A 12,813-nucleotide genomic window follows, 5' to 3' on the forward strand; every position below is an offset into this window, starting at 1 on the left:
GTTTGGTAACGATCTTACGTAACGACAACTGGAAAAATTAAACTCCTATATTTGTTGCTACAGCGTACTTTGCTTACGACGTTATTACTTGCCACCACATCGGAAACCATATTCCAAATATTTCAGAGTTCAGCTGAAGAAATAATAGTATTAATACTCCAATACACACAATTGCTCAATTCAAATACCATGTAGCCTAATCTCTGACGATACTAGATGGAAGGCATACACAAATTAACTGCACGCACGAAGAGCCGCAGAGAGAGGGTCCCGCATGTCTTCGCTGTAATAAATGTACTCTTAAATAGTCGTGAGAAGTTTACCTCAGCAATTACATAATCGAGGTGGCTGTATACTTCTGATGTTTTAAACTACATTTGTTTTTTACTCCCGTTTTAGATAATTCTGGTTTAGTCTATTATACTATTCTACTCTGGTTAGACCAATATTTATTATAGTGCTTAAGTTTCAGCCGATATCATAGTTTTTTCGAATTGGTCTTTTTCTTTTCTATTTAGAAATGACGTAATCATTTATGTTAACCTTTCAAACTACAGGAAGGAACTTTCGTTTTTTCTAATCTAGCAATTTTCCAATTTAGACATGGTCGTGTAGCCTACACAGTATACCTTGCTAGCAACTGCGGGTAGAGCAAGTTTTCTGTTAACTACTGCAGCTAGTTAACACTACTGTACGACTACTTAACAAACATTTGCTTAGCTCGTTAAGCCGACATAATTTCTGGACAATGAATCTCAGGTAAGCTTATTTAATATTTACTGTACAAAGCAGATAGCTATCTTATCTATCTGACAAATTAGCTAAAATAACTTTGGTAGTTATCATCGAATAACATTAACTCTGTAGAGCAAGCCAACTAGCTTAATTAAGTACTGCAGCTAGCTTAATTGGTTGTTTTTTCACCAAGTAGGCTGAACTCAGTGCAAGAAGTGTTTCACTTGCTGGGACAGAAATAAATACTCGTTGAGTGTTGAAGGTGTGACTAAACACGTGGTAATCATCATGTTTTCAAAGTATTTCCGTTGCTTTCCCTGGTTGAACCACAGACCACGCAACTGAAGTGATTATACAGGTGCTGGTCATAAAATTAGAATATCATCAAAAAGTTTATTTCAGTAATTCCATTCAAAAAGTGAAACTCCCAAATTCAGTATCTCAGAAAATTTGAATATTACTTTAGACCAATACGAAAAATGATTTTTTAGAAATGATGGCCAACTGAAAAGTATGAACATGAAAGGTATGAGCATGTACAGCACTCAATACCTAGTTGGGGCTCCTTTTGCCTGAATTACTGCAGCAATGCGGCGTGGCATGGAGTCGATTAGTCTGTGGCACTGCTCAGGTGTTATGAGAGCCCAGGTTGCTCTGATAGTGGCCTTCAGCTCTTCTGCATTGTTGGGTCTGGCGTATCGCATCTTCCTCTTCACAATACCCCATAGATTTTCTATAGGTTTAAGGTCAGGTGAGTTTGCTGGCCAATTAAGAACAGGGATAACATTGTCCTTAAACCAGGTACTGGTAGCTTTGGCACTGTGTGCAGGTGCCAAGTCCTGTTGGAAAATGAAATCTGCATCTCCATAAAGTTGGTCAGCAGCAGGAAGCATGAAGTGCTCTAAAACTTCCTGGTAGACGGCTGCGTTGACCTTGGACCTCAGAAAACACAGTGGACCAACACCAGCAGATGACATGGCACCCCAAACCATCACTGACTGTGGAAACTTTACACTGGACTTCAAGCAACGTGGATTCTGTGCCTCTCCTCTCTTCATCCAGAGTCTGGGACCTTGATTTCTAAAGGAAATGCTAAATTTACTTTCATCAGAGAACATAACTCAGCAGCAGTCCAGTCCTTTTTGTCTTTAGCCCAGGTGAGATGCTTCTGACGCTGTGTCTTGCTCAAAAGTGGCTTTACACAAGGAATGTGACAGCTGAAACCCATGTCTTGCATATGTCTGTGCATGGTGGTTCTTGAAGCACTGACTCCAGCTGTAGTCCACTCTTTATGAATCTTCCCCACATTTTTGAATGGGTTTTGTTTCACAATTCTCTCCAGGGTGCGGTTATTCCTATTGCTTGTACACTTTTTTCTACCACATCTTTTCCTTCCCTTCGCCTCTCTATTAATGTGCTTGGACATAGAGCTCTGTGAACAGCTAGCCTCTTTAGCTATGACCTTTTGTGTCTTGCCCTCCTTGTGTAAGGTGTCAATGGTCATCTTTTAGACAGCTTTCAAGTCAGCAGTCTTCCCCATGATTGTGTTGCCTACAGAATTAGACTGTGACACCATTTAAAGGCCTTTGCAGGTGTTTTGGGTTAATTAGCTGATTAGAGTGTGGCACCAGGTGTCTTCAATATTGAACCTTTTCAAAATATTCTAATTTTCTGATATACTGAATTTGGGGTTTTCATTAGTTGTCATTTATAATCATCAAAATAAAAAGAAATAAACACTTGAAATATATCAGTCTGTGTGGATTGAATGTATACATTATACAAGTTTCACTATTTGAATGGAATTATTGAAATAAATCAACTTTTCGATGATATTCTAATTTTATGACCAGCACCTGTAAACACAGATGATCAGTAGAATAATGCTGTAACTAGAGGCTTGTGCAATACGCTTGTTAGTTTTATTTATGCAGCTTGAGGGTAAGCAAAATGTATTGATAGCTTATTGATATAATTGGCTTGTGTGTTCTTTAATATAAAGTAATATAAGAGGATAGTGATGACCACACCAGTGGTTTTTACACTTTCCCTCGTTAGATTAGATTTGGTTCAGGTAATCACCTAATCAGTACCTCATTAAGTAAAATGAGGTGTGCCTGTGTTGGAATTTAACACTGGAATGGAATGGCTGCCATACATATAGAGATGCTGATTTAATTTCTGTACTGTTGACCAACTTGGGAAAGTGTGAGGTGGGTGATCAATAAAAATATTTTTTAATTGCATACATTTTCTTGATTGTTTGTAAATGTTATTTTCTTTTTTTTACTATGTTTCATATGGGGCTCTTCTATATTGTTGTGTACTTTGTTAGGAGAAAGTACCTGGACTGATGATCTAACAGCATTGACAGAATTATATCTGGAAAGGGGTTGATAGGATAAATGTATACATAATACCTCACATGCTCACTGTAAAACTAAAGTATTTTTAGAGCAGTAAGATCAACTTAGAGTTAACTCAGTCTTATTTTAAAAATACAACCACTATGTTAATGGGATATGGTTGATGCTGCAGAGGACCAGGGGTAGAAGGTAACAGGTAGGATAGCTACAGTAGCTGTACCTACTGTAATAGATTTTGCTAGTGCAAAAATAAGCATTACATAACCAAATACTGCAAACATGCCAATGGTCAGCAAATGATGAATGGGAAACCTTAATTACATAATGTTGTCACGACGTACAGGTGACGAAATGACAACCAGTAGTAGCAACCAAAATAGGAACTTCACTTTTCCGGTTGCTGCAACGTCAGATAGTTACGTAACCGGTACGAAAACGGACTGTCTCGCTACGTCGTGACAACGTAATATTGTTTGCTGGGAAGGCGTTCAAGCGAGCTGAACGCCACACTTATTCAGCAAAACACACGTTTTAGTAGGAAAATGTATCATATTAGGAAGCAAACAGCACAAACAGGTAAATTATGTTCGAAACAATGCCGGTTTCGTTCTGTTTTTTATTAAACGCTTATCTACCAAAAAGCAAGCTTTTGGCTGACCGAATGAATTTCGAAATGTAACATTCAAAAAGTTGTTTGCGAAACAAAGCAAAATCGAAGACCTACCTGAATTTGTCAAAAAATTTCACAGGGTTTTCATTTAAAAAATGCAAAAATAGTTTATAATGACAAAACTGATAGAGGTATTTGCCCTAAAAATATTTTGGACAATATTTTGCAACTGAAATGTTTTATTTTGCGGATTGAATGCACGCCATGAATTCTGATTGTTTTGTGTGTATTAGTGGCTTGGCCACTTCAACTTTACAGACTTTAAACAGTAACTTGTCTCAGCAGGTGCTGGACAGGCAAACACTTCACATCACACTCTAGCGGCCAGTAATGTCATTGTAACAAAATTCTATTTGACTTCTGCTTTCATGTTGAGGAAGAGAGGGGTGCTGCATGGGTAAAACATGGCTGCTGTGCATTCATCAGAGAGACGCCAGGGCGACCCAAACGATGAACTGGGAGACCCAAGGGATGTAGTACAGAAATGCGAATCATCTGAGTACAAACTGACAAACCCCGATAACACTATTGCAGATGAAGAATATAGTATTCCTAAGGATTCCAAAGAAAATAGAGAATCTATTATTGGTACCGAAGGGTTTGCTAGCCAGACTGAAGCTAGCATTGACCCTCGAGCTAATGATAGATCAGATATATATAATGAGGTCGTAGATTTAACAACTTCTGAAGGAAAGGATCAAAACGACGATGTTTCTGATAGTAAGCAGAGGCATTTCGATTGGTCAGAGACGGAAGATGAGGAAGACTGCACAGATGTAAAAGAGAATGGAAACGACGGTATGTCTATTTTAGCTAGCTAACTTAGCTACCTAGCTTTGTTTCTGTCTCCGAATAGCCTGCCATATCAGCATCCTTTAAACTCACCGTGTACTTGCTAGGAAAATAGTCGGTGTAAATGTTTGGGCTTTTTCTCTGGAAAATTGCAGGATGCAGCATTTCCTTAAAATGTATGCGTGTTCACTTTAATTGCCAAGATGCCAGTCATCTCATATACTTGATTGTTATGTTTGCGTGGCTTTGTTATTATTGGCCAGCAGTTTACCCAATACAAGATGTATCATACAACAGATTACCTAAACTAGTACTGTACATCGTTTTACCCAAGTGGTCACAACTAAATGTCTTTATTCCTAATATATTAGTCGAGATTGATTAGTAGGGCCACATTAATTTTTATAACGTTTGTACTCATGCCTACTTATGAACTCTTCAGTGTTTTGTATTTCTGTTGTATTTACAGTGCAGAATGACAGTATTGGGATAACTCCTGAGGTCCAGCATGATAAGATTATTGAAGATATCTCAGAGGCAGAGGATATGGAAAAAAATACAACATCTTTGGAGGAGGAAATTGATCTGTCGAAAGAAACAGGTGAAAGAGGTGAGGGGGCAGAAGAAGAGGGAGGAGAGGGGGCAGAGGAGGAGGGAGGAGAGGGGGCGGAGGAGGAGGGAGGAGAGGGGGCGGAGGAGGAGGAGGAGGAGGAAGAAGAGGAGGAGGAGGAAGAAGAAGAGGAGGAAGGAGGAGAGGGAGATGAGGAGCGAACAATAAAACGGAGGAAATGTAGCCTGGAGTGCAAAGACTGTGGGAAAAGGTTCACCCGCAGAGAGACATTCAACCTGCATCGCCACTTCCACGCCCACCAGGATGAGCTGGCCTCACTCACGTGTAAGGAGTGTGGCCTCACCTTCCAGCACCGTAGCAGCCTCATCAAGCATCGCAGTGAGCACCAACAGAAGTCTGATCTTCCTGTAGAGCGGAAGAGGAGGAGTAGCCCACAGGAAGTCCACAAGGAGGAAAGGCTGGGCTTCCAGTGTGACTACTGTGTAGAAATTTTCCCATCAACGAGGAAACTGAGGTTACACACCTGCCACCGTGCCCCAGAGAAAGCTTACCGCTGCCCCCTGTGCCGCAAAGAGTTCCGCATGAAGATCTCCATCACCAGCCACATGCAGACCCACTCCCTGAGCTCCCATCCCTTCCGCTGCCAGGAATGCCACAAGAGCTTTTCGGACATCTTTACACTGCGTGACCACCAGAGCTCCCACGCCTCCCTAAAGCCATACGCATGCCCAGAGTGTGGCATGGTATTCAGGCATCGCTCGGTCATGGAAGACCACCGTCGTAAGCACACAGAGGACACACAAGGCCCCCACCGGTGCAACATTTGTGGGAAGCACTTCAAGTATTCCAGCCTGCTGCAACAGCACCAATACCTTCACACAGGTCAGAAACCTTTCCGCTGCCCAGACTGTGGCAAACAATTTGCTTTTGCACAGAACATGAAGGCTCACTGCCGCCAGCATAGAAGGCATCCTCACACCTGCCCCATCTGCCCCCTCACGTTCCCTGACCAGAGGAGTCAGCAGGCTCACATGTCAAGCCACGAGACAGTCAGAGGACTTGACAAGGAGAACACAAACCATGGGGCGGAGACCAGGCGTATATTAAACTGTCCCCTCTGTCCTCAGACCTTTCCTGTACCTGCTGACCTGAGGGCTCACATGCTGATCCATGAAGCAGAGCATGAGAGGATGGAGAACGGGGCAAGTAAAGACTGGGAAAGAAACAGTTACACCTGCCCCCGCTGTCCTGCTACTTTCTCTGACCAGTCTAATATGATGGCCCATCTGACAACTCATGCGTCTGCCCGGTTGGGTGTAGAGAGGGCCGGTAATGGGCTTGAATTAGGGAGAGCCGCGCCGCTCAATGCTTCCAATGTGTCAGGGAAGTGGCACGGAGAGGAGATGAGTAGTAAGCCTTTGAAATGCCCAGACTGTGGTAAGTCATTCCGTCACCGCTCGGTGTTAACGCTGCACATGCGCATTCATTCCAAGGATAAGCCTTACCAGTGCAAGGTGTGCAACAAGTCGTTCCGATTCAGCAGCTACCTGCAGCAGCACATGATAATTCACACAGGGGAGAAGCCATACAAATGCCCCGACTGCGGCAAGGACTTTGCCTTCCTGCAGAACATGAGGACCCATCAGAGACTGCACACACAGAAGCCGTTCCGCTGCACCAAGTGTCGTAAGGGCTACAGCGATGAGAATCAGCTTCAGCGGCATTTGCTGTCACACACCGGCGAGAAGCCCCACAAGTGCCACCTCTGTGAAAAGAGCTTTGGGCTGGCCTACCTACTACGGGACCATTTGAACACCCACACAGGTGAGAGGCCCCATCGCTGTCCGGAGTGCCACAAGACCTTCCCTTGGCTCAGCAGCCTGCTGGTGCATCAGAAAATTCATGCCCGTAAACGCCAAGGGTTGAGTCAGCCTTACACATTTCCAGTGGCCATGAGGATAAGAGGCAGGGGTAGCCGAGGCCGGAGGGGCGGCAGGCTGGCATCAGGCTGGCCCAGGTGGGGAGGAGTGGGAGGAGCAGGTATGGTCATGCCCCAACAACCACCCTCATATCATGTCCAAATGTCAAGGAGTCCTGAGTGGCAGAGGAGGCCAGCCCAACCACATCCTCCCATGTTCTCATCCCAGATGGACATGCAGCAGCCAGGGGAGAGGTCTGAGAGACGGCCCCCGTCAGCACAGCAACAGTGGCGGGTGGAAGGTGGTGAACTGAGGCCTGTGCCGCGGTCTAACCACTCCCAACCGCCTCAGGAGCCCGATAGACAGGCGGGGCCTGTCCAATCGCAGCCGTCCACGCAAAGACCACAGGTACCACAGCAACTAAAGCCTCCGCTAATACCACAGCATGTGCAGTTACAACCACAGGGGCACTTGCAGCTACAGCCTTCGCTGCTCCAACAGCAGGTTCAGCATCATCTACAGTCTCAGCTGATCCAGCAGCAGCTACAGTGGCAGCAGCCAGGTGGACAGCACCCATCCCAGTCACATCAGCAGTGGCAGCCGGACAGACAGTTGGTGCAGCTCCAGCAGAAGCTGCACTGGTTACCCGATGGTCATGCCCGGCCCGGCCCGCCCCAGCCGTGGCAGTCAGACGGCCTGCCTCGGCCGCCCCCACAGCAACAGCAGAGGGGTTTGGGCAGGGCAGAGGCGGCCTCGACGCCCAAGCTCAGCCTAAGTGCATCTCAGAGTCTAGAGCCCCCACCTCCACAAGAGAGTGGTGGGACCGTGCCCTTGTGTAGCATAACGTCCCCAGTGCACGTGTCACAGAACCCCAGCCTACTAGCCGGGAGCGAGCAGGAGCAACACAGGCAACAGCCTAAGCCTGTGAGTTGGGGTAACACAACCACTACACAAACAGTCCCTCCACCAAGCTCTGTGCAGCTCGACTTCCCCCTGTCACCTACTTTCATGGATGGGGCTACTTTGTGGGGTGGTATGAGGACCTCTCCGGCAGTGCCAACATCCCAAAGCTCACCAAACAAGTTAGGCCAAGAGCTTCAGCTGCCAAGATGGTCGAGCGTCTCAGTGCCAATGCAGAAAACTTTAAATGAATCGTCCACGCCTAGAAAAGAGGACACTAGAGTTTGGGACTTTAGTGCTCCACTGGTAATGTCCCCGAATGTCAGTACATCAGAGAAAGCTGGGAGTGGGCGTGAGCAGCAGAAACAGTGGTCTCCAGCTCTGCTTAATACATCCAGCGCAGCTCAGATTGGCCACAGCCCTGTCATGTCGGTGTCTAGCCCTACATCTCATGTGATCAGTGGTAGTCCCTGGAATTTCAAAGCGTCCCCTGGTATTCCAAAGACATTAACCTCCCCAGACAAGTCAGGCATTGGCCAAGAGTTAGAGCAGCATCAGCAAAAACAGCTATCCTCCGGGTGGACCAGTGTACCCACATCCACCCAGAATGTCCCCATCTCCGTTCAGTACGACCCGCAGCGTTTCACTCATGGGGTGGGACCCACAGTGTGGGGTTTCCAAACCACTCCAGTCGGCCCACAGACCCTGTTAACCGGACCAATGAAACCAAGGAATGGACAGGAGCTGCAGCAGCAGCAGCAGCCAATGGTAACGGGCACTCAAATCATCATAAACCAGAGCTCTCCTTTCTTCTCCCCTCTCCCCCCACTCCCTCCCCTGTTGCCTGGCCCACACCCTCTTCACCCCGTCGCGGTCGGCTCTGTCCCAAGACCTCAACACCCAAACATTTTCTTCACCCCGCAGGCAGTCATGAGTGAGAGGCCACACATGTCACAGACCCTATCGCTACCTCAGCTAGCCCCACGGACGGAGCCTCACAAACTGGGCCGTTTACCGTACGCCTCAGACCGCCTTCTCCAATGCATGATCTGTGGGTGCTCTTTACCCCGTGAGTTGGACTTGCAAATGCACTACATGCAGCATGCACAGGGAGAGATATGACTCTGGCAAACCGAAAGTGTGTACCACTTTTTTTTTTATGTTCTCATGTACAATTATTGTATAACTATAGCAATTTAGCTGTGTTTTGTGTCCGTTTTGGACATTGTCCATGTTGTGGATCTTTCTCCGTAAGAATGAGTCAGATGCTCTTAAAAAGTGTATAGTTGGTTAACTTGGTCAAGCACGGTTGTCAGTCTTCTATGTTCACAGCTTTGCCTTGAACGAAAAAGTACTTTGATATAACTAATGGATTTCACTTGGCCAGTGCAATCGTTTTTACCATGGATTTGTTGTGTATGTCTTTGTTTCTTTCTCTGAGTAGTCCTGTTTTTGTTAGACCATTTCAAGTTTATTACTCAAACGATTAGGTTTCACCAGTGTTGCCCACGGGTGGAAGTAGATTCACTTTCTCACTGGTACGGGACCATGTGACTGTTTTTTTATTTTATTGGAATAATTGTGATTAAAAGATTCGGTAGCCTTTGGCTCTTAACTTTAAATGTGGCGATGTTTCCATTTGATTGTCAAAACATTAATTGAAATGTCGTTGCTGTTGACTATCTGCGCATGTTTTCACACCGAAAATAATTCCAGTATCCCAAAAAAGTGCCCTATGTGCACAGCAATTTGATGAATGGAAAATACATTTGTTACGTAAGTGTAATGACGTTCAGCAACTGTCGTCAGGCACACAACACTGTAGCCTGAATTGTTGCATCCCGACTGTATGTGTCTCTGTCACAGTCACTTATCACTTGGCTAAAATGTATGTGTTCTTGTTAAACAAAAATGCATTCTAGAGTAATGGTTCCCAAATCCGATCCTCGAGTACCCCCAACTGTAAACGTTTTTGTTGTAGCCCTGGACAAGCACACCCGGTTAAACTCAATGAGAGCCTGATAATTAGTTAACAAGTGGATTCAGCTGTGCTTAGCTGAGCCTACAATGAAAATGTGAACTGTTGTGGGTACTCAAGCTGTGGAGTAGGGAACCACAGTTTTAGGGGTTATACTTCCCAATTTCATGCAGCTGACATTCAGTAATGTTAAATAATAATTGAGTATTTGCCTATAGTTTACATGGCATAATTTTTTAATTACTGTGATGGACCGTACCGGCTTACTTTCACCCCTGGATGACCTGTACGTTTGTGCCTTTATTGTTTCAATACACTGCATGTTTCTTTCTGCTATGTTATGGGTGTTATTCAAATTGTCACGTCTCTGAATAATTAGTCATCCTTGTTCTGGTTTAATTTGTGCAAAAAAGTCCATATTTTCTTGTTTTGGTGCTAAATTAATTAAATAAGATGGGAGGAGCACAAATTGTATACAGACAGTGTGGTATAGGTTAGTTTACAAATGTATGTATTGCATTAAAATGAATAACTAAAGTACCTGTTGGGTTTGTGATATTGCAACATTATGTAACATATTTGACAGTTTCCTACCTCTGTCCATTAGCTGTAGTTTTAAATATGTAAATACCCGGTAATAAAAAAATTGGGGAAAAATGTAGTCTACTAAGTTGTATTTCATAAACAATAGGTCTGAAATCAGTGGTCTGGTGGTACATTTTTTAACTCAAACGCAACATAGCGAGGCTTCTAGGAACGTTTGTTAAGTAGACGACTCGACAGACCAGACTGGGGTTTGGGTATTCACAAGACATTGCCCGAGTTCAAAAGCGTTGAATTGACTGCATTCGAATGCCAACTACAAAACTGATTGCAAGGTAACGTGGGCCGGGTTACTGGCACCTGATAGAAAATTAAAGATGGTTATCAGAATGGATATGTGTATGTGACGCCCAAACACTAGCTCTACACATTGGTAATGTAGAATTGTTTACACGGTGTGTATTTCGCAAGCTTGGTTTTTATTGCAAGATGCCTTATCAATATTACTGTTCTGATAGTAGCAGGATATTATTCTGACAGGAATATATATTAATTATTCAAAATAAAAGCCATCCTTAAAATGGTTGGCAATGTGTTAAGTTGTTAATAAAGATGGTGTGCAGTCAAAGGCACGTTTTGTTTTTGTTTCAGGAAAAGCGAAAAATAACTATTAGAATGAAATGTACAGCTCCAGAAAACATAGTAAGAAACTACTGCACCTTTTTCTTTCCTTTTCCAAATTTTGTTTGTTTTGTTGTGAGGAACAGAATCTTTCAATTTGCAGTGGTCCCTTAATTTTAACCCTTCTGTTCCCCACTCAAAACCTTCCTTTTCGACTTTTTTGGAAAGGATTTATTTCCGTAGCTGTATATGTGTGTACCTTTTTAAAATGTATACACTATTGTTCAAACGTTTGGGGTCACTTAGAAGTGTCCTTGTTTTTGAAAGAAAAGCATATTTTTGTCCCTTACAATTACATCAATAAATAGTGTAGACATTCTTAATGTTATAAATGACTATTGTAGCTGGAAACCGCGGATCTCTAATGGAATATCTACATAGGTATACAGAGGCCCATTATCAACAGTCCTGTGTTCCAGTGGTACGTTGTTTGCTAATCCAAGTTAATCATTTTAAAAGGCTATGTGATCATTTGAAAAACCTTTTGCAATTATGTTAGCACAGTTGAAAACCTTTGGGCCGATTAAAGAAGCAATAAAACTGTACTTGAGTATCCGCAGCATCAGCAAATGTGGGTTTGATTACAGGCTCAAAATGGTCAGAAACAAAGAACTTTCTTCTAAAACTGGTCAGTTTATTCCACCCAGGCTATGATCTGTTCACACTGCTGCCCTCTGGTAGACACTAGAGCATCGGAGCACGTACTTCCCAGTCTCAAAAACAGATTTTTCCCTCAGGCCATAAGGCTCCTCAACCAGCAACGCTGATCCATGATCATTCTGATCACACATTAACATTCCAGATGCTCTGATGTCCTTTCAGGTACTTTTAATGGGCATTAGAATATTCCTTTGCATGTTACAAGCACATTATACTCAAATCTATCTACAATACTCAATGCTTCTGCCATACGGTTCATACTCCCCTTTCCTACTCTTTCAGAATTGATGATAGTTTAAATTTTGTATTTTACTGTCATTTTTGCCATATCTACAATATTCAATACTACTACCAATATTGCTGCTAGTTTATAGTACTCTTTTTAAACTGCTGCTTTGTACAGTGTTATATATATTATTACTTTATCCTCTTGCCATATTTTTGCTGTGTGTACATTTTTCTTAATTCTAACTACGTAGTTGGTGTGCTATGCCACCATTTTTATTGCACTCATATGTACCTATAATATTTAATATATCTACAAATTGCTGCTAGTTCACGCTGTTATGTATACAACTGTACACTAGCAGCAGATATAAAAAAAAGTACTATAAACTAATGAACGAAACAACCGTTCAATTCAATGATAAAATTGACAGACAGTCGTTCACAAGTCTTTTTTACCTTGGCAATGGCTCAGTGTACGATTTCATCTGTTTATCATTACAATCAATAATCCACTACTACATTATTTTAGACCTACCATATCTTTATAATGCTACTGTTTTGATCGATTTGTCTGCGCGAAAGTATAACTAACAGAGTATTCCGCGGTTGGGTAGAACTCCGCTGTGAAACAACCGTTCAATTGAACGATAAAACTGACCGAGTCGTTCACAAGTCTTGTTTACTTAGGCAAAGGCAGCGGCTGTTTTTTCCTCATGACATCAGTAATCAACAAACTATATAAATGATATTCTACGTTCAATTATTAGTTA

General features: G+C 43.2%; 1 long non-coding RNA gene across 1 annotated transcript; it reads left to right on the plus strand.

Moving 5' to 3' along the window:
• The first annotated feature begins 3,552 nt into the window (after window positions 1-3,552).
• LOC109614798 lies at window positions 3,553-5,208 on the plus strand. Its single transcript, XR_002195721.2, has 3 exons — window positions 3,553-3,677; window positions 4,152-4,569; window positions 5,033-5,208. It is a non-coding gene; the product is annotated as an uncharacterized LOC109614798 (long non-coding RNA).
• Window positions 5,209-12,813: the final 7,605 nt, after the last annotated feature.

This window comes from Esox lucius, chromosome 20, assembly GCF_011004845.1.
Source record: "Esox lucius isolate fEsoLuc1 chromosome 20, fEsoLuc1.pri, whole genome shotgun sequence".
NCBI classification, from domain to species: Eukaryota; Metazoa; Chordata; class Actinopteri; order Esociformes; family Esocidae; genus Esox; species Esox lucius.